Here is a 19493-nt window from a genome sequence, read left to right on the forward strand (position 1 = left end):
CTTGACACCTCAGTTTCCACTTCTGTAAAATTGGGATAACAATAGTACCGACCTTATAGGATTGTTGCTAAGATTAATGCACACATGCACACGTTGCTTAGAATGAAGACTGTCGCATATTGAACACTTACAGAAGTATTAGTTATTCCTGTTACAGCATTAGTATGCTGCTGCTGCTGCTAAGTCACTTCAATCATGTCTGACTCTGTGCAGCCCCATAGACGGCAGCCCACCAGGTTCCCCTCGTCCCTGGGATTCTCTAGGCAAGAACACTGGAGTGGGTTGCCATTTCCTTCTCCAATAGCATTAGTATAGCCTTGTCATAAAACAAGAAAGTCAGTCAACCTCAACTTGCAGACAGTTAACCCTTAGTTTTAAAGAGGAGAGACATGCAAATAAAAAGAAAAGGTGAATAATTTGCGAAACTGTATAAAAGTTATATTTTCAGTATTAGGAACAATTCTCTGGATCCTGATAATTTTTCCCTCCAGAGAAGTTGAAATGTCAGGTTAACAGCATTTCAAGTGAAATCAGCTGAGAATAGCGCCTAAGAACATAGGCCTGAAGAATCAGTTGTAAGAGTTTGCCTCGTTTCTCTCTTTTGGATGAATAATGTTTATTAAACTTGCATATTTAAATGAACAAGCACAAGAAACTATTTTAACAGCCACTTCTGAATGCCAGCAAATGTTTCAAAGAACAACTGTAAGCTTGTTTTAACAATTCTCTACAAATTTCACCCCCGCTCCCCACTTATCCCCCCAAAGCAGCTTTTGCAATGTTAGCCTGAGCATAAAGGGCCAAATGTGAAGGGTGTAAAAGAGCCCATTGTCTAGGCTGCTCCTGCGTGACGTGAGGGCCCTGGAGGTGTGGGCCCAGCTGGAGGAGCTGGCTGGTCCACAGGGGCCTCCCCAGAGCCCAGCCGCCATGCTGCTGAGCAAGGCCACTTAGGAAGCTGCGTTGAAGAAAGTCTTAGAACCTTGTGACTGGACAGACTGAAGTCCCTGGGAAGTTAAGTGACTCAGGTCTCACGGGAAGTAAAGAGGGGAACTCAGTTTGTCCTCCTTCTGGTCTAGAGTTCTCACTTTCATTCTGCACTGATATATTAATAGGGAGTAAGAGAAAAGGATGGCATAGCACAGGGCTTGGGAGATACCGGGTTACCTCTGTGAAGCAGGTGTCTTTCCTAAAAGACTCTGAGCCCTCAATATCTTTTTTAAATGTATTTATTTATTTGGCTGCACTGAGTCTTAGTTGCAGCAAACAGGATCTTCTCTCTTAGATGCTGAAGCTAGTTCCCTGACCAGGGATAGAACCCAGGCCCCCTGCACTGGGAGCTCAGTCTTAGCCACTGGACCACCAGGAAAGTCCCCCTCAATATCTTAAAAGGGGGTTATCATGCAACATTTCTCATATTTATTTGAACATGAAACTCCTTTTTTATTGAATATGCTTTGGCTAAAAACTCCCCTGTCCAGTCCTTTACTTAAATAGAGTACACCACACAAGAAGAGGGAGACGGTGATAACATAAGCTCGGAATATTTATACTAGTCATCCTGACCTGTGTTTGAACTAGGGTCATACATTCTCCTATTGAGCCAGCAGTGGCAGATGAAGACAAGGAGGGAAAGGTAGACATTGATTAAAGTGCTTATTTAGTAGGTAGAGCCAAAAAGAGATGAGCATGTTTTATTGTCTGTTCTCAATTCCTTGCATCATACAAGGAGGAGACGAATTTCTCTTCTGACTGCGCCTCTTGTCTCGTGGCTTCCTTCCTGGCCTACATGAATTTTGCTATTTCTAGAACCAAGTTAATCCATTGTCTTTTGCTAGGCATCTTATTGATCTTCTGTGTTATTAATATTCACTTTTGGCTGCCAGATTAGCTCTAACAAACCATTTATGTTTATTTTTAGTGCACTTAGAATGCTGGGATGTATTATCCCGATTGCATTCTGAGTTGTGGCTACTAGGAACTTGAAGTGTCTCCTTTCTCCTCTTTCCCCTCTTTTTCCTCTTTTCCTAGGAATTTTATCCTAAATGGAAATTAAGGAAATCTACAATTATGATTAAGCTGATCCAATAGTTTTTTTTTTTTTAATCTCAGTACTTCTGTTCCCATAAAAACAATGTTCCTAGGCTAGCCCACTACAAAATAATTTTATCCATAGTGATTTTTTAAAAAATTATTTACTTACTTATTTTTGGTTGCACTGAGCCTTCATTATTGGATGTGGGCTTCTTCTAGTTGTGGTGAGTGGGGGCCACTCTCTAGCTATGTGATGGCTTCTCGTTGTGGTGGCTGCCCCTGTTGCAGAGCGTGGGCTGTAGGGTGCTGGGTTTCAGTAGCAGTGGCTGCTCGTAGACTTAGTTGCCCTGCAGCATGTGAAATCTTCCCAGACCAGAGATTAAATCCATGTCCCCTGCATTAGCAGGCAGATTCTTAACCACTGGACCACCAGGGAAGTCCATCCATAGTGATTTTTTTAAAAATGCACTTTTGTAGCAAAAAGGAAGCAATTTTATTTCAAACATCATAAAATGTATTTACCCAGGTTTTAAACAGGTACCCCTCTCTCCTGCTCAGACTTGCTTGATGGAATCAGGGATAGACTTTGGGTTACTGCAGGGCTATGGAAGCAGGGTAGTGTAGGATTAGATGAAGAACTTTGGAGCCAGACTGCTGAGGTTGGTACTCCATCTCTGCCCCCTACTCTGGGCTCCTGGTAGGTAGGCTACTTACCTTTTCAGTGACCCAGTTTCCACACCTCTAAAATGGGGATAATGATGGTAACTATCTCACAAGGTGTCCAGTACTTAGAAAAGTGCTAAATAAATGTCTGCTCTCATTGTGATGGGTGATGCAGATGGTGGAGATGGATCTAATAGGAGCAGTGGGGTTGAGGACAGGGCTCCAGCCAAACTAAATTAGGTAAAAGTCCTGGGATCAGTGGTTCCAGAAAGTAAGCATGTAATGTTAGGAGAGTTGAACTGACCAACAAAGAGAAAGAAGAAAGACTGTCAATGTAGTTGTGACCTGCAGTAGCATTAGGAAGAAAGGACTTAGAGAGGGAAGGGAAATTCATGGGTCATTTTTTAAAAATGATTTAGGGAAATGACTTTGCTATTTTTCAGTTTTGAGACCAAGTCTAATTCCTTAGCTACTTTAAATTTGAGTTTTCTTATTTTATAAACTGAAAATAATAGTGTTAACCTTGCAGAGCTACATAAAGTTTAGAATGATGTATCTGACATGCCTGGGACGTGTGAGACCTATTCTTACGTAAAAGTTATGTTGTAAGGTACTTCTGGCAAAATCGCTGTTTCGTTTTGTTTTTCTCAGCCCTAGTTCACCTCTTTTATATCAGTAATCCATGGTCACTTTTGAAAAACAGAAAATTAAAAACAGTTAAGTCATTTGTCCAAGATCGCACAGCTACAAAATGGTTAAATTGGAATTTAAAGCTTGCAAGTGTAGCTCTAAAGCCCTTCCTCTAAACAGCACACAAATTTGTTAATCCCGATGGAAACAGTATCACCGTTTCATTTCTTAAGACTCCTCACAGAAAAGAAACAGTCTTCTGTTCCCCACACCTTGTTTGTTTTGATCTCTATGTAACTGCTTGGGTACTGAAAAAAAATGGAAAGGTGACCCACACCTTTGCTTTCCGTGCATCAAATCTTGTCCAGGAAACCTCGTGTATCTGGCTTGTGTTCCCTGCAATTGCTCCAAGGATGGAATTTTGCCTTGTCATCTGACCCAAGCCTAAACTTAGGGAAAGTAATGAGAGTGAGCCAGTTTTTACAGAAAAGCTGACTCTAGTGAAACATTTCCCCCCCCCAAGTCAGTTTTTTATTTGTATTTGATCTCTTCTGAATGGTGTTTGGCCCTCCTCTTTGCAAGTATTGCAGTTTCGCTGTCCAGCAAGCAGTATCTGGTAGGAGTTTTAATCAAACCCTTTGCCCTTCTTTGTGCTCGAGTAAATATGGTCAGCTTTCTTCATCCCCTCAGAAACGCTCCTACCCACTTCAGCATAGCTGCCCCACACCGGAAACCAAACACACAAACCTAAGCAAAGAGTCCAATGGCAAGGCTTATTTCTTTCCTCTTTATTCTGTGAAATATTTACACACCATTTACTCAATAGAAAACTGAAGCCATTATAAACAAACCCAGAAATAGGTGCTTTATAACCCCTGTGTGCCAGCTAGGTCGCTTCAGTCCTGACCGACTCTTTGTGACTCCGTAGACTGTAGCCCGCCAGGCTCTTCTGTCCATGGGAAACTCCAGACAAGTGTACTGGAGTCGTTGCCATTTCCTCCTCCAGGGGATCTTCCCTAGCCAGGCATCAAACTTGCATCTCTTATGTCTCCTGTGTTAGCAGGTGATTTCTTTACCACTAGCGCCACCATAGCGAGAAGATATAGACAAAAAAACAGCCACGAACAAGATTTCATTGTGCGGTTATTTTATGTGTACCTGGAAATGACGTTTTTAACAGCTCCTGTTTCCTTCTATCCTTTCCGCTGTCTCCAAGTCTTCTCCCCACCCCCACTTAGCAAAAGATAAGGCTCCTGTTTGCATGAGGGCATTTACATAGGCACGTCTTTCCTGGAGAAATACGGCAGCAGCTGAGACAGCACAGGCCTTGTTAATACTTAACACTGAGTAAACAGGGCAGGTAATGGCCACTGTGAATGCTTCCCAATGCGGTACAGCAACACAGTTGACAAAGATCAGGAAGAAAAAAAATGGCACTGCTTTTTTCGCAGGGGGAAGGACTTTCTGATGAGATGTGAAAAAACAAGGGCCTGGCATAGGTCCTGTGTCTTAAGGCCTTTGTCCCTGGGAGCACTGCTGAGCCCTCTCAAAGCTGCTGTTTAAGGATCTGCAGTCTCAGTACTGAGAAAGATGGGAACTTAGCGGTAGACTCTGTAGTACCAGGAAATCCTCTCTTTAAAGTACACAGACCTTTAATATTTCTCCAAGAAAATGAAGCAGTCAGATTAACCTACCTCAGTATTATACTGCAGGCAGCCTTTTATGCCACCTTCACTGGGGACACTCCTAGCTGCCCATTGCACACTGAAGCTGTGTGATGTATCTTTTTGAGGACCTTGAACTATTTGCTGTAAAGGACTTTGGTACTTTCCAAGAGTAACTCATGGGAAACACCTGTTAGATTAGGTCGGGTTTTCTGAAAAGATGCTGAAGGGTCCAGTTTGTGTGCAGTAGAATGATGAAGCTCTAAGATAGTTTCAGGGCATCTCCAGGGAGCTTGCTTATCCTGTTGACCGTCTTCATAAGCAGGAACCGATCATCTGGGTGACCAAGGAGTTGCCCATCTTCTGATGCGAGAGATTTAAGAATCTTTCTGTTCATTCATTCATTCTCATTCTTCCATCACTCTTGGTGATGGCAATAAAACAGTGAACAAAATATCATCCCTGCCTCAAAGAGCTTTAGATCCTTTGGGCAAACAGACAAGTAAAGGGCTAATTACAGTATGGTGAAACAGTTACAAGACACATGAGATACGCTTCATCTAGACTTCTAAGGGATCTGGGAAGATTTCACAAAAGAAGTGTCTTAGAAACCTGTTGATTTAGTAGGAGATAGTTAGTCAAAGGGCTTCCCAGGTGGCACTAGTGGCAAAGAACCCTCCTGTCAATGCAGAAAGTGTAAGAAATTCAGATTCCATCCCTGGGTTAGGAAGATCCCCTGGAGGAAGGCATGGCAATCCACTCTGATATTCTTGCCTGGAAAATCCCATGGACAGGGGAGCCTAGTAGGCAACAGTCCATAGGGTCGTGAAGGGTTTGACATGACTGAAGTGAAACTGTTGAGTGGGGAAGTTTTCAAGACTGAGAACATACACCAGATCCCTGGAAAAGAACATAGGCAATTCGGGGAATTGAAAAATATTTCAGTATGGCTGCAGGGTAGAGTTCAAGGGTAACTTAAAATGAGTCAACAGAAACCACTTGGAACTCAAGTTGATTAAGAAGCTGAGGTTTAAATAACAATTTAGAAGAGGAAAAAAAATCATCCTCCGGTGACTAACTTTTCATATTAACAATTTAAGTTGAGAGGTTAAGATTTCATGTTTCTCTAAGTAATTTTTTATCTTTTAGTTTTTGATCTTTTAAACTTTTTTATTTATTGTCAGTTATGACTACTCTTTGTTTATTACAATCATAAAAGTTGAGAAAACATATAGATGCCGAGCATTAAAGGATTAATTACATTAATTGGTAGCAAGCTAAAACACAGTATGAAAAAAAATTATAAAAAGGCATTCAGGAATGATCCAGTTTTTTCAACCCATTTTTTTTAAAGTTGTTAAGACATGAGTAGGACTTCCCTGGTGGTCCAGTGGTTAAGAATCTGTCTTGTAATGCTGAAGATATGGGTTCGATCCCTGGTTGGGGAACTAAGATCGTACCTGCCACAGAGCAACTAAGCCTGTGCACCGAAACTACTGAACTTGCATGCCGCAACTAGGGTCTCTGTGCTGCAATGAAAGATCCCTTGTGATGCAGCAAAGATCCTGTGTACTGCAGCTAAGGCCCAATGCAGGCAAATACATAAATATTTAAAGAAACATGAGCAGCAGAGACCATTTCTAATTCATCTTCCTGCCTCCTTCAGGGCCAAGCAGTACTTGATAACAGACTATCAAAAATGCTTGCGGACACATTAACGAATGAGCGGGGAAGACTAAGTGTGGCCACAGAGGCTGTTGGATATTTCATTTCACAAAAAAATTAACCACAGAAAATGAGTTGCATGAAATTGGACAAAACTATTTTGATTAATATAATATTTGAAATTAGTGATCTAGGGCCAAATAAATGCCCAATGTGAAATTAGTATAATTTAGTGAAATTAGACATGGAAAGGAATGAAACGATGCCATGTGCAGAGACATAGCTGGACCTAGAGACCTAGAGATTGTCATAGTGAAATAAGTTAGAAGGAGAAAGATAAAGATCGTATAGTATCACTTACATGTGCTAAAACAATAAAGATGAACTTACTTCCAAAGCAGAAATAGAGTCACAGATATAGAAAACAAATTTATGGTTATCAGTGGGACAGGGTGGGTGGGATGAATTAGAAGATTGGGATTGACATATATATGCTACTATGAATAAAATAGGTAAGTAATGAAAACCTACTGGATAGCACAGAGAACTCTATTCAGTGCTCTGTGGGCGACCTACATTGGAAGGAAATCTAAAAAAGAGGGGATATGTGTATCCATATAACTGATTCACTGTGCCGTACAGCAGAAACGAACACAGCAATGTAAACCTTCTATATGCCGAAAAAAATTAAACAAGACAAAACAGAAAAAGAGAGACAGGATTATTTTCCTTATTTGGAAATTTATCACTGCTATAAAAATATTGAAGTAGACTTTTGTTTGACTTGTTTATCATATACTGTAAGGAGATACGTGGAATCCACTCACTTTCCACTTTGGTACTTTTGTATGAAGACTTTTGATTTTTTTTATGGTGTCTTATACATTATTGATGCTTTTGAACTGTGGTCTTGGAGAAGACTCTTGAGAGTCCCTTGGACTGCAAGGAGATCCAACCAGTCCTTTCTGAAGGAGATCAGCCCTGGGATTTCTTTGGAAGGAATGATGCTAAAGCTGAAACTCCAGTACTTTGGCCACCTCATGCGAAGAGTTGACTCATTGGAAAAGACTCTGATGCTGGGAGGGATTGGGGGCAGGAGGAGAAGGGGACGACAGAGGATGAGATGGCTGGATGGCATCACGGACTCGATGGAAGTGAGTCTGAGTGAACTCCGGGAGTTGGTGATGGACAGGGAGGCCTGGCGTGCTGCGATTCATGGGGTCGCAAAAGGTTGGACGCGACTGAGCAACTGAACTGAGCTGAACTGACTAACTGCAGGAGACACGGGAGATGCTTGTTCGATCCCTGGGTCGCGAACCTCCCCTGGAGTAGGAAGTGGCAGCCTGTGAAGTCCCATGGACACAGGAGCCTGGCGGCCGCAGTCCATAGGCTCACAGAGAGTTAGGCACAACGGAGCACGTGTTTTGAGAATTCTTTATATATTTTAGATAGATTTCTTTTGTCAAATAGGTGGTTTGCAGTTATTTTCTCCCAGCCTAAAATTTGTCTTTTTTCCCTTCTCTTGCAAGAGTCTTTCACAAAACAGAAGCTTTTAGTTTGGTGATGTCTAGCTTATTAAATTTTCTTTTACTTATTCTGCTTCTGGTATGAAGTTTACAAACATTTTGCCTAGTCTAGATCTCAAAGATTTTTCTCTTTCCTGAAAGAAAGGAAAATCTTTTTTTCTAAGATTTACTTTGACATTTTGTATTTAAGTCTGTGACTCATTTTGAGTTAATTTTTATATAAGGTGTGAGGTTTGGGTCAAAGTTCTTTTTTATCCCTTACCTATGCAGGTTTAGTTGCTCCAGCCCATTTGTTGAAAAAGTTATCCTTCCTACGTGAAATTGTTTTGAACCTTTGTGAAAAATCATTTGAACATAGTTATGTTGTGTAGATGTCTTTTGGATACATCTGTTCTGTTCCATTGAAATACTATTTATTTCTCTATTACTACTGCGGTCTTGATTACTGTCAAGTCTTGGCATTAGGTAATTGATTCCTTTCATGTCATTCTTCCTTTAAAATATAATTTTGGCTGTTTTGGTTTCTTTATATTTTTATACAAAGTTTGGGATGTTCTTGTCTTTAAAAAAAGAACTTGCTGAGATTTTGATAGAAATTGTATTAAACTTTTATATCAATTTGAGGAAATTGACGTTTTTATTGAAAACTATGTTGAATATTTCAGTCCATGAATTCAGCAAGTCTCTCCATTTTATTTAGAACTTCACTGATTTCATTTATCAGTATTTTTAGTTTTCAGCATATAAGTCCTTACATGTTTTGTTAGATTTACGTCTTTTTTCTTTTTAGTGATTGTAAACAGCATTGTAGTTTTAATTATGGTGCCCATATTTTTTGCTGGTGTATAAAAATATAACTGCATTTTGAATGTCAGTCTGGTGTCTTGCTACCTTGCTGGTCTTACTTAAAGTTGGAGGAACTTTTTCGTGGCATCCTTACTGTTTTCTGCATAGACAGTCATGTCCTCTGCAAATAGAGACAGATCCTTTCTCGTCTCTATACCTGCTATTTCCTCTTCCTGCCTTATAGCCCTGGACTATACTTCTAATACTGTACTTTATTGAATGACAGTGGTGAGAGCAGACATCCTTGATTTGTTCCTGATTTTAGGGAGAAAATATTCAGTCTTTCAGCATTTAGGATATAATATTTTATAGATGCTCTTTATCAACTTGAAGAAGTTTCCCTCTGTTCCTGAAAATTAAGAATTTGAAAAAGAGTTTTGAATATTAAAAATCTTATGTAGATTATTATTGTTTAGCTTAAGATACTCTTATAGAGTTTATCTTCTTGCTAGTTTTATATACCTTTAAGACTTATGCAAAACCAGACAACCCAGAGAGGCAGATTTTTTTAACTGCCATTTCATAAGCTATATAAAATTTCATTTCTTTTTGCTCTTTGTATTTGACTTTGATTCCTTTTTCTTTGTTTTTTTTAACACGTCAATAAATGATACATTTATACCATAATTGACTAATAGAAGCCTTTTAATTTATACTTTAATATATATTTATAATGAGCATATAAAATATTTTTTAAGTATCCTAAAATTAATTTCAGTTGAGAGTCATATTAATCTTTGATTTGTGCTTGCCTTGTTTTCACTCAAAATTTTGTTGAGAATATGCAGTTTTACTTTATCCTATAACATTAAATTTCACGAGACCTACTCATGAAAAGGTCTATTTCTTCAAGGCAGGCTATGAACATAGAACAAGTATATCTTCAAATTATGAAAAACTATAATAACAAAATGTTTAACTCATATAAATTCTATTCCATTGCAACCTACTGAGTCACTCAGCAACATAAAAATTTTTCCCTACATATTCTTCTATATTGTCATGCAGACTCTAAGCACCACGAGGGATATTGTCACTTCTTTCCTGTTTATCTCATACAGTGAGGCGCTCATTTGTATTTGCTGAATGACTGAATAATTTCTAATGGCTGTGATACACCATTGTTTATTTAAGCTGTTCCTCTATGTTGGACATTTAGGCTGTTCCAATTTGGGTGAAAATGATAAACATAAAACTAAATCTTTGTACTCCCTCCTGCTTTGATGAGTCATCTCATTTCAAATTAAGTTACATCTGCATTCGACTTTTGGACATCCATCCAAAGTCTGGTCATTTGGATGACTCCACTCTCTGATTGGTTGGATACTTACGTCAAGCTGCTTAACAGATGAGGATATGGCATTGCTTCACTGTTCTACTGTTGGGAAGTCGGAACAGTGTTGAATGGTGAGTTCTTTAAAAGAACTGAGAAGGAGGTTGACCTGGAAAGATTAAAAATCTGTGACTAAAAGACTGATTTAGCAGGAGGTGATGGAAAGGTGGTTCCAAGTTGTGTAGCTTCTGCGATGCTGGTCCTATAGAGATTGGCTCTGCCTATACAACCAAAGGAAGCCTCCTCACATGCTGGGAAGTTGAAGGTGTAGTGGAGTATACACGACATTCCTCTCAGAAGAGGCAAGGAGCCCCAACACTATTTGCTGACATACATTTATTGACGACGCCTGATGGTCAAAAGGGGTCTCTTTGGGGGACTGTGGATTGGTACAGAGATACCAAAAATATGATGCTTGCCCTCAAGTAACTGAAACTGGGGAGGTCAGACTGAAGTTTTGTGCTAAGAGCTCAGCCTCCAGAATTAGGTAATCTAAGTTTAAACCATGCCCATTCCTGGGTATATGACTGTGAGAAAGTTACCTAAGTTCAACAAACCTCAGTTTACTCATGTGTAAAATAGAATAAAGATACCATTCAAGGCTATTTTGAAAAATAAATAGAAAAAATGCATATAAGACTCGTGGAACAGGACTTGGCATGAAGTCGGTATAAATTTTTTCTCAAGAAAATCGGCACAGAAGACAGTGCAGCATTGTGCCAGAGACAATATAGAATTTCAGACAACAGAAGGCTTGCTTATGGCTAGATTAAAGGGGCTTCCCGGTTAACTCAGTTGGTAAAGAATCTGCCTGCAATGTAGGAGACCCCAGTTCAATTCCTGGGTTGGGAAGATCCCCTGGAGAAGGGATAGGCTACCCACTCCAGTTTTCTGAGGCTTCCTTGGTGGCTCAGATGGTAAAGAATCCGCCTGCAGTACAGGAGACCTGGGTTCGATCCCTGGGTTAGGAAGATCCCCTGGAAAAGCGAACAGCTACCCACTCCTGTATTCTGGCCTGGAGAATTCCATGGACAGAGGAGCCTGCTGGGCTACAGTCCATGGGGCCTCAAAGAGTCGGGAATGACTGAGCAAGTCTCACTGTCACTGTCAGTGAGATTAAGGAAGATGCCACAGAAAAGGTAGAATCTTAAAGGACAGTTGGAATTGCAGGTGGCTGAGGGAAAATGTAAGGGAGGTACTCCAGATAAAGAGATGACATGAGCCCAGGAAAGATGAAGAATGGAAAGGTGTGTCTGTGCTGTTGGAGGTAGCCCAGGTGAAAGGGTGAAGATAAACTGAATTATGCGGGTGTCCCTGGCAAGCTAAGCATCTGGCTCCTGAATATTGTTGAACATTTCCTAGTGGGATAGTAAGGGGGAAATGATTTTCTATTAATAAGATTAGTATACCTTTCTCCAGGTCTTCTCCTGTGGCTCAGCAGTAAAGACTCTACCTGCAAGGCAGGAGACATGAGCTTGATCCCTGGCTGGGGAAGATCCCCTGGAGGAAGGCATGGCAAGCCACTCCAGTATTCTTGCCTGGAGAACCCCATGGACAGAGGAGCTTGGTGGGCTACAGTCCATAGGGTCACAAAAAGTCAGACACAACTGAAGTGACCTAGTGCACATGCATACCTTTCTCCCTGTTTATGTTCAAAAGAAGATGTCTATTACATGCTCTGGATGCAACATGATATTGTAACTTATTTGGACTTGCATTGCATTTTACAGTCTTCTTTAATCACTCACAACTGGATACAGTTGGTTGTCCGCACCACAGACAAAGGTAATCTTGGAGGATACAGTCATGCGGTTTCTTTGCACGGGACATTGTTTCCTTGGATGTTAGTTGGTCTGGTTTACATTTCACTAGTGAGTAAGGAATTTGAGGGTAGAAACCCGAGTTAACTGGCTCTGTATTTCTGGTTTATTAGTAATGTTTCAGTGCCCCCTATGGGATCTCATTAGGTGTCATTGGAGAAGAAAGATGAAGGATGGAAATAGAACCCAGAGCTGAAAAGGTAGACTAGAGCCAGATTCTGAGGAAACTTGACTCACTGGCTTAAAAGGCAGAGATTGTAATTGTTAATCTAAGAGGTCTCTTGGAAGACCGCTAAACAAGTGCCCACATGGAGTGTGGGAACATTTTGTTTTGGTGGTGAAGGGTGTCGGTGACTGAAGGTGGAAAGCTCCCTTGAGGGTAATTTCAGAAATGTAGGTCTGAGGTCATAAGTGCTGCCTTTGGATGGCAGGACAGCATCTGGAAGGAAACTGAGAGCTGGGGCAGGATGAAAAAAGAGTGGATGGGCTGGATGGCTGATGATAGAGAGGAGGCTGGGGGAGGGAGTGAGTGGGGACAGTGGAGACCTTAAGTCACATCGACCTTCCAGGTATGTCAGTCACCGCAGCCTGTAACACTCAGAATTTATGTCCTCTGGCAAATACAAGCTGATAGACTGTCATACATCAGGGGAGCTGAAGCTTCGATTCCAGAAGCAAAACTCCTCTTTGAATCTAAACAGCACCCCTTTTATCTCCTTTCCCTCATTGAATTAGTTCCAATGTAAAAGTTTTTTGGTTGCCAAACGTGCAAAAATTCTATTTCTCAAAACTTTCCATTTTAAGCTTCCTTTCTCACGAGAAAATTTGTCTGAGGGAAGAGGTATTACTTAATAAGTAAGTGAAACCTCTATAGACCTTTTTTGAGGTTTATGTTACTTCTCTAATATATGTAAAAATTAATTTAGACTTACTAATTCAGAAATTTTTATCATTCAGACAAGTAGAAATTTTCTTTGTGATTCTCCATGAAAAAGGTTTTCCTCCCTTTCCCCTTATTTTTCCCTTTTGGCTTCCCTGGTAGCTCAGATGGTAAAGTGTCTGCCTGCAATGCAGGAGACCCAGGTTCGATTCCTGGGTGGGGAAGATCCCCTGGAGAAGGAAATGGCAACCCACTCCAGTACTCTTGCCTGGAAAATCCCATGGACAGAGAAGCCTTGTAAGCTACAGTCCATGAGGTCGCAAAGAGTCACGACGGAGCGACTTCACTTCACTTCCCTTCCCTTATTTTGCAGAGGTAGAATGTTTAAGATGGGTTGAATAAGAGAATGAATTGTTTATAGCACTTTGGGAAAACGATTAAGAGCTAATAAAAGCATCTCTTCTCCACATGTAGAAACTTGCCAAGCTACAGATGGACAGAGAAGTTAGAAGTATATAGCCAAACATTAAGCACTAAGAAAAATCATTAGGACTCTCAGTGTACATGACCCAAAAAAGGGGGAAAAAAAACCCACCCCTCTTTGGAGTATAACTAAATGAATGGCCTTTCTCTACTTTTCAGAATCATCAAAGTATAATATTTAGGGCCTGTATGCCTCATATATTGTTATTGTTTAATTGGATCATTACTTCATTAGTTTTCCTTATTTCGAATTAGAAATAGCTTCATGTTTTTTACTGTGTGGTTCTGAAGCGACTTAGCAGCAGCAGTGTTAAAGAACCTGCCTGCCAATGCAGGAGACGTAAGAGATGAGGGTTCTGTCCCTGGGATGGGAAGATCCTCTGGAGAAGGAAATGGCAGCCCATGCCAGTATTCTTGCCTGAGAATCCCATGGACAGAGGAGCCCAGTAGGCTATGTTCCATAGAGTCGCAAACAGAGAGAATTGAAGCGACTTAGCACGCACACAGGCCGTGTTCAAAATATTTTGACATTTACTTTCTTTTGATTGATCCTAAAGGATTTTTTCTAACATGAGTGGATGTTATGGAACTGCTGTGGATATGTGAATATACTCAACAAAATGCATTCAAGGAGATACCTTAAGGACCTACTACCCTTGGCAATAGTTACGTTTTACTGATTTAGTTCTAGTTAGTTATGGGCTTGAAAACAAATAGCATTTCTTTGAATGAAAAATTCCTAATTCTAATTTTTGAATGGTACAGACTTATCATCCCCCTACAAAGAGAATGAATTAAAGAGCAAATATGACTTTACTAGCAAATAAGTATATATTTACATATTCAGTTTGAATGAATGCTAACATTTGGAAAACACTTCTGCCGTATGGCACAAACATAGGTGTGTGTGTGTATATATAGGTGTACTTATCAGTGGTACAAATTTCCAATCACCCCAGTCAAAACATCTGATTTAAATTTGTTCCTGATGCTGGATGCCATATATGCAGTTTGGAATCAGGTGCAATGAGCCTTTTTAAGAAAGGTCTAGAACTAACTTCTAAACAGGGCCCTAGTATTTGTAGCTAACATAAATGCTTTTTTTTTTTTCAAGTGGGGCATGGTGGAGAATAAAGGATGAAGTTTTTCTGATGCTCCTTCACTTTAGTTAGTATATTCTGTGCCATTTTCATGCATGGAAGGGTAAAGCTACCTTTTTCGCTGGGAAACATTTTTAGAATGTGGAGGAAGCCGATGAAAGCAGTGCCTATTTCCATACCATCTTAGTTGAAATCAATTTCTCTGAATAGCCAGAAGTTCATTCATTTTCTATAGCATCCAGCTATCCGCTCAACAAATGGTGAGCCCAGCCTTAGGATGTTTAAATAATAGTATTATGCTAATAGGGCTTCCCTCATGGCTCAGCTGGTAAAGAATCTGCCTGCAACTCGGGAGACCTGGGCTCCAACCCTGGGTTAGGAAGATCCCCTGGAGAAGGGAAAGACTATCCACTCTAGTATTCTGGCCTGGAGAATTCCACAGACTGTATAGTCCATGGGGTCGCAAAGAGACGTACATTCTGTCTCAAATGAGTTTAGCTTCAAATGATAAAATTCCTTGATTTTAGACCTTCCTTTGTTACTCAGGACATTTTTGTTGAGTGAAATAAACAACGGACTCTTGTGCCTGGATCACTGAGATTAGTTTCTTTGATTTAAGAACTTCTTAGTGAAGTTATATCCACTATATTCAGATATATTATTATTATACATGTTGGAGGAGGAAATGGCAGTAATCTTGCCTGGGAAATCCCATGCAAGGAGCCTGGTGGGCTACAGTCCATGGGGTCCCAAAGAGTCGGACATGACTGAGTGACCGAGCATGCACACGCACGCAGAGCACACATAATATGTTACTGGTGAGTAAGAGAATTCACTCATGTAAAGACTGTTAAACGTTGATCAGCATAGTTGATTGAGGACAGGACACCTTATAGGAAAAGATATCTTGCTAACCAGAATAAGAGACCTAGGAAATTGCTGGGGGAACACATTCTATTTTAGCTTCCCTGGTGGCTCAGATGGTAAAGAATTCCCCTGCAATGCAGGAGAACCAAGTTCAATCCCTGGCGGGGGGCTGGGGAAGATGCTCTGGAGAAGAGAATGTCAGCCTGCTCCAGTATTCTTACCTGGAGAATTCCATGGAAAGAGGAGTCTGGCGGGTTACAGTTTATGGGATCACAAAGAGTTGGACACCACTGAGCGACTAATGCACACATGTTATCTAAGCTGAACTGTGGCATGGACTAGGGAAGTGGGTCAGGATTGGCAACATTTGTGATGAGACGGCTGCAGGAATCTTACTCTGAAAAAGTGAGACAGCTCAAGCAGCAGGATGAAGTCTGGCAACTGTGGGCTTGTTGAGCCCTGACTTTGACCCCACTCTGTGCCTTCTGGCAATTCCCAGTTGATAAACCCAAATTCTAGGGACTGGGAAGCTCATTACATGTTAACAACAGGCGCGGGCTCATGTTCTAGCTCAGTATTAGCTGTTGTTGGACTTGAGCAGATAGGTGCCTACAGATGTACAGTGGTGTTACGCAGACTGTGTTTTGGGTATCGGTCATGATGTTATACTAAGAACTCAAATTCACAGGGGTAACTACCATCAAGTCATGGTTAGGAAGGCATTACAGTTTTAAGGAAAACTGAATGTTTTAGATATTCAGAGAACTCCAGCTTAAGCCAAATAAATATACAAACTATAATTGATGAGCAGTTTCCATGTCCCCTTTCTGTCAAATCCACTGGTAAAGAGCTTGTGGCATGGGGAAGCATACAGTGGGTCTATATCCCTGTGAAGAGGGGGCACAGTTTGGGGCCGACAGGAAAATGTGTTCTGTAGCCGGATCAGTTGTGAATCAGGTTAATGAATGTGTGTGTGTGTGTGTGTGTGTAAAGGTTGTTTACAGATATGGATCCATCTCTTTTTTCCATTCTCATAAATTTTATTTGCTTATTAGAGTAAGACACATTGAGATTATCTGGAAGATGAAGTACGTATATTCAGTATCTGAAAATCAATATAAAGGCAGGCTTTTAACTTGTGAGAAAAAAAGAATAAGATTTCTCATTTGCCTTGTCATCTCTTGTCTGCCAAAGTTTCTCTTTGGAGCTCCGTTAGGCTCCATGGCCATAAGGGAATAATAGGTGGTAAACTATTTCTAATAAACCTCCTTTATTTGAGAAAATATTTGGTCAGAAAATGTTTAGTCCTCACCATGTGATATGATTTTAAAAGGTCAGGAACCTGTAAACACCATGTGAAAACATTAAAAAAAATATTCTAACTCTAGAGTAAATATCACAAATATGAATCCTAGACATTGGAATCTCTTTTCTCAGCAGTCCAAATTGACTTAACAACACCCAACAATGCCATTTCTTACTGATGAAAAATTCTCTTTGATAGTAGGGCCAAATGAATGACTGTGAGTTTTTGAATTAATGTGGCCAAAAGGGCCATGTCCCTGAGGAGGCAGGCTTTGTGGAGATGTTAGTCAAAGAGCAGAGAAGCTGTGTTGGTTGGTGGATGGAAGCCAGTGGCTTCTCTAGGGTGGGATGGGAAAGGCAGAGGGTCAAGAACTGGAGTCTGGTAAGACTAGTATTTCCCCCCAACTCTCTCAGTTAGCTGTTGATGGAAGAGAGTGATCAGCCTGATCTTCCAAGGCTTTTCTGGGCCAGTGACTTTGGAATACAACCTATACATAATCTTTTGTTCCAGAGATTTTAAATGGATTGAAATGGTTGAAAAGGCAATAGTAATTGATAAGGAACACCTTTTCAATTATTATTTATTTTTCTTCTTTCTTTCTAGATTGCCCAGGCTTCCTTGCCCTGCCCCCAAATGTAATAGAATTCATAAACCTTTCCTATCCTCCTTTTGCATCCTTTTCTGTATCTTTATTATTATCTTAGCTACTAGGAATTGGCATTAGGACGCGTCCGAGGAAGTGGAAGCTGATTATGATTGCTAAGAAGACCCACCCAGTTTTCTTTGGAGATTTTCTTTGGCCCTTTAAGTGAGAGTAGACAATTTGCCTCAAGTTGATGGCAGATTTGTAGCTTCTGTGAAGTCTTTTCACCCTTCATTACGTATCTTTTTTTCCTAATCTTTTTAAAATCTTACTTTTCTAGTAGAGACTAGTTTTCTCTTCAGTGGAAGCTTCTGAGCCAGGCTATTTAAACTAAAAGTAGCTGAAAGATTCCTTTGTATTTTCTTTGTGTGACATTTGGCCCCAGCAGTATACAGGGCAACACCCTATGTTATAGGATACGTGGAATTCAGAGATTCCTTTTGAAAATTATTACCCACCTCTATCTCATTATACCACCACCATCGGGAAGCTTCTTGTTTCTCATGTGTGACCGAGTTTATGCTCATGTGTATACAGTACCTTCCTTGGGGGGTTGTTGGGAGGCTTCTGTGTTAGTGTGTTAGTTGCTCAGTTGTGCCCGACTCTTTGTGACCCCGTGAACTGCAGCCCACCAGGCTCCTCTGTCCATGAGGTTTTATAGGCAAGAATATTGGAGTGGGTTGCCACTTCCTCCTCCAAGGGATCTTCCCAACCCAGGGATCGAACCTGGGTCTCCTGCACTGCAGGCAGATTCTTTACTGACTGAGCTGAGTTAGTAATACATGCAAGTACTTAGAACAGTGTCTGACATAGGGTAAGATATATTCAATATTTGCTATTAGTGCATCTACCTGTTTCATTGTTTTAATTTGATAGAAGAATGTAGAATATCAATTTCAATCCATCGACAACTGTGGTTGGATGCAAAGTTGGCCCAGAAACTGTTCGCTCGTGAGAGGTCCACAGAACAGCTGAATGAGAAACCATGCCAGCCACCTTTTTCTCCATTTTGATCAGGGGTTTTGAAATGTTTCCTAACTCGTTCACTCTAAAACCAGTTGAGGAGGGGAGGGCTAAAGGTCTCTCTCTCCTTCCATTCTCTTTCTCCCTCTCTCCCTTATTAGAATTAAGGACAGGAGAGGAGAATCTTTTTTTTTTTTTTTTTTGATGCCTCATTTGTTCTGACAAAGAAGAGTCAGCTTATTTTATAAAGCCCACTTAAATTTGGAAAACCCGTACCTAGCACATGATCTCAAGTGGCAGCCTCTAAGCAACAGATGAGTATACAACCCCTGAAATTCAAGGTCAGGCGATTAAATAAGGATTGTTTGCCCACCTGGTGCTTTAAGACTGACCTGTGTTTCCCGCAAGATATCTTGAGGTTGAATTATGTCACAGCAGTAACATCTTTAGCACCGTAGGGTGAGATGATTTTAGAGAGATCAGGCTTCATCAGGTGAGTGACAAGACTAACACCCTCCGGCAGTGTACAAAAACAATTAAACATTAAATGCATTTTACGGAAGTGTTTGACTCACATGTGCATATTAAAACATTTTTTTCCAAGATCTGTGAAATACGAACCTGTCTTCCTATGAATGTTTATAGCGCTCATTACCAAAATTCATCTCCAAGACGTATGTTTTTCTGTTTTCTCCTTCTAATCTCCTTTCAGGAGAGTGGAGGGTGGGTGGAAGTCAATTTTCCCAGCTAGATCTGCATTCTTCCAGTTAGAAGAGATGTTTCCTTTTAATTTGTTGTTTGATGGTATTGAAATATTTTTTCCCAATCTGTTGTTATTTAAAAGAGCAAACCCTATTCCTGTCATCATGTACTACCTGGGGTATTATTTAGTAAGTGCTTTGTTTGTAAACAGATAGTGGTTTTTAAAAGATCGAGCCATGCAGTGATCATCTTTTCAACATCCCAGACTATAGGAGCTGCAGTTGTTGGATTTCCTCTTCTCCAGGTTTTAGTTTTAGATCTCAGTTCTGCATTGATTTTTTTTTCCTAATGTTTTCTAGGTTAAGGAAGAT

The 19493-nt window shown here is 40.5% G+C and overlaps 1 protein-coding gene and 1 non-coding gene across 4 annotated transcripts in view; both read left to right on the forward strand.

Moving 5' to 3' along the window:
- The window catches only part of MAML3 (mastermind like transcriptional coactivator 3), a 450956-nt gene that overhangs the window by 135317 nt on the left and 296146 nt on the right, over window positions 1–19493 (forward strand). Inside the window, exon 1 of one of the 3 annotated variants that reach the window (XM_060400653.1) lies at window positions 1–19493. This exon is cut by the window's left edge and continues 23052 nt beyond it; it is cut by the window's right edge and continues 49912 nt beyond it. The exons of the other annotated variants lie outside the window; for them this stretch is intronic. The gene's annotated coding sequence lies outside the window, so the exon portion shown is untranslated. 3 annotated transcript variants of the gene reach the window in all.
- TRNAC-GCA (transfer RNA cysteine (anticodon GCA)) lies at window positions 13211–13282 on the forward strand. Its single transcript has one exon. It is a non-coding gene; the product is annotated as a tRNA-Cys (tRNA).

Source organism: Ovis aries, chromosome 17 (genome assembly GCF_016772045.2).
Source record: "Ovis aries strain OAR_USU_Benz2616 breed Rambouillet chromosome 17, ARS-UI_Ramb_v3.0, whole genome shotgun sequence".
Lineage (NCBI taxonomy): Eukaryota > Metazoa > Chordata > Mammalia > Artiodactyla > Bovidae > Ovis > Ovis aries.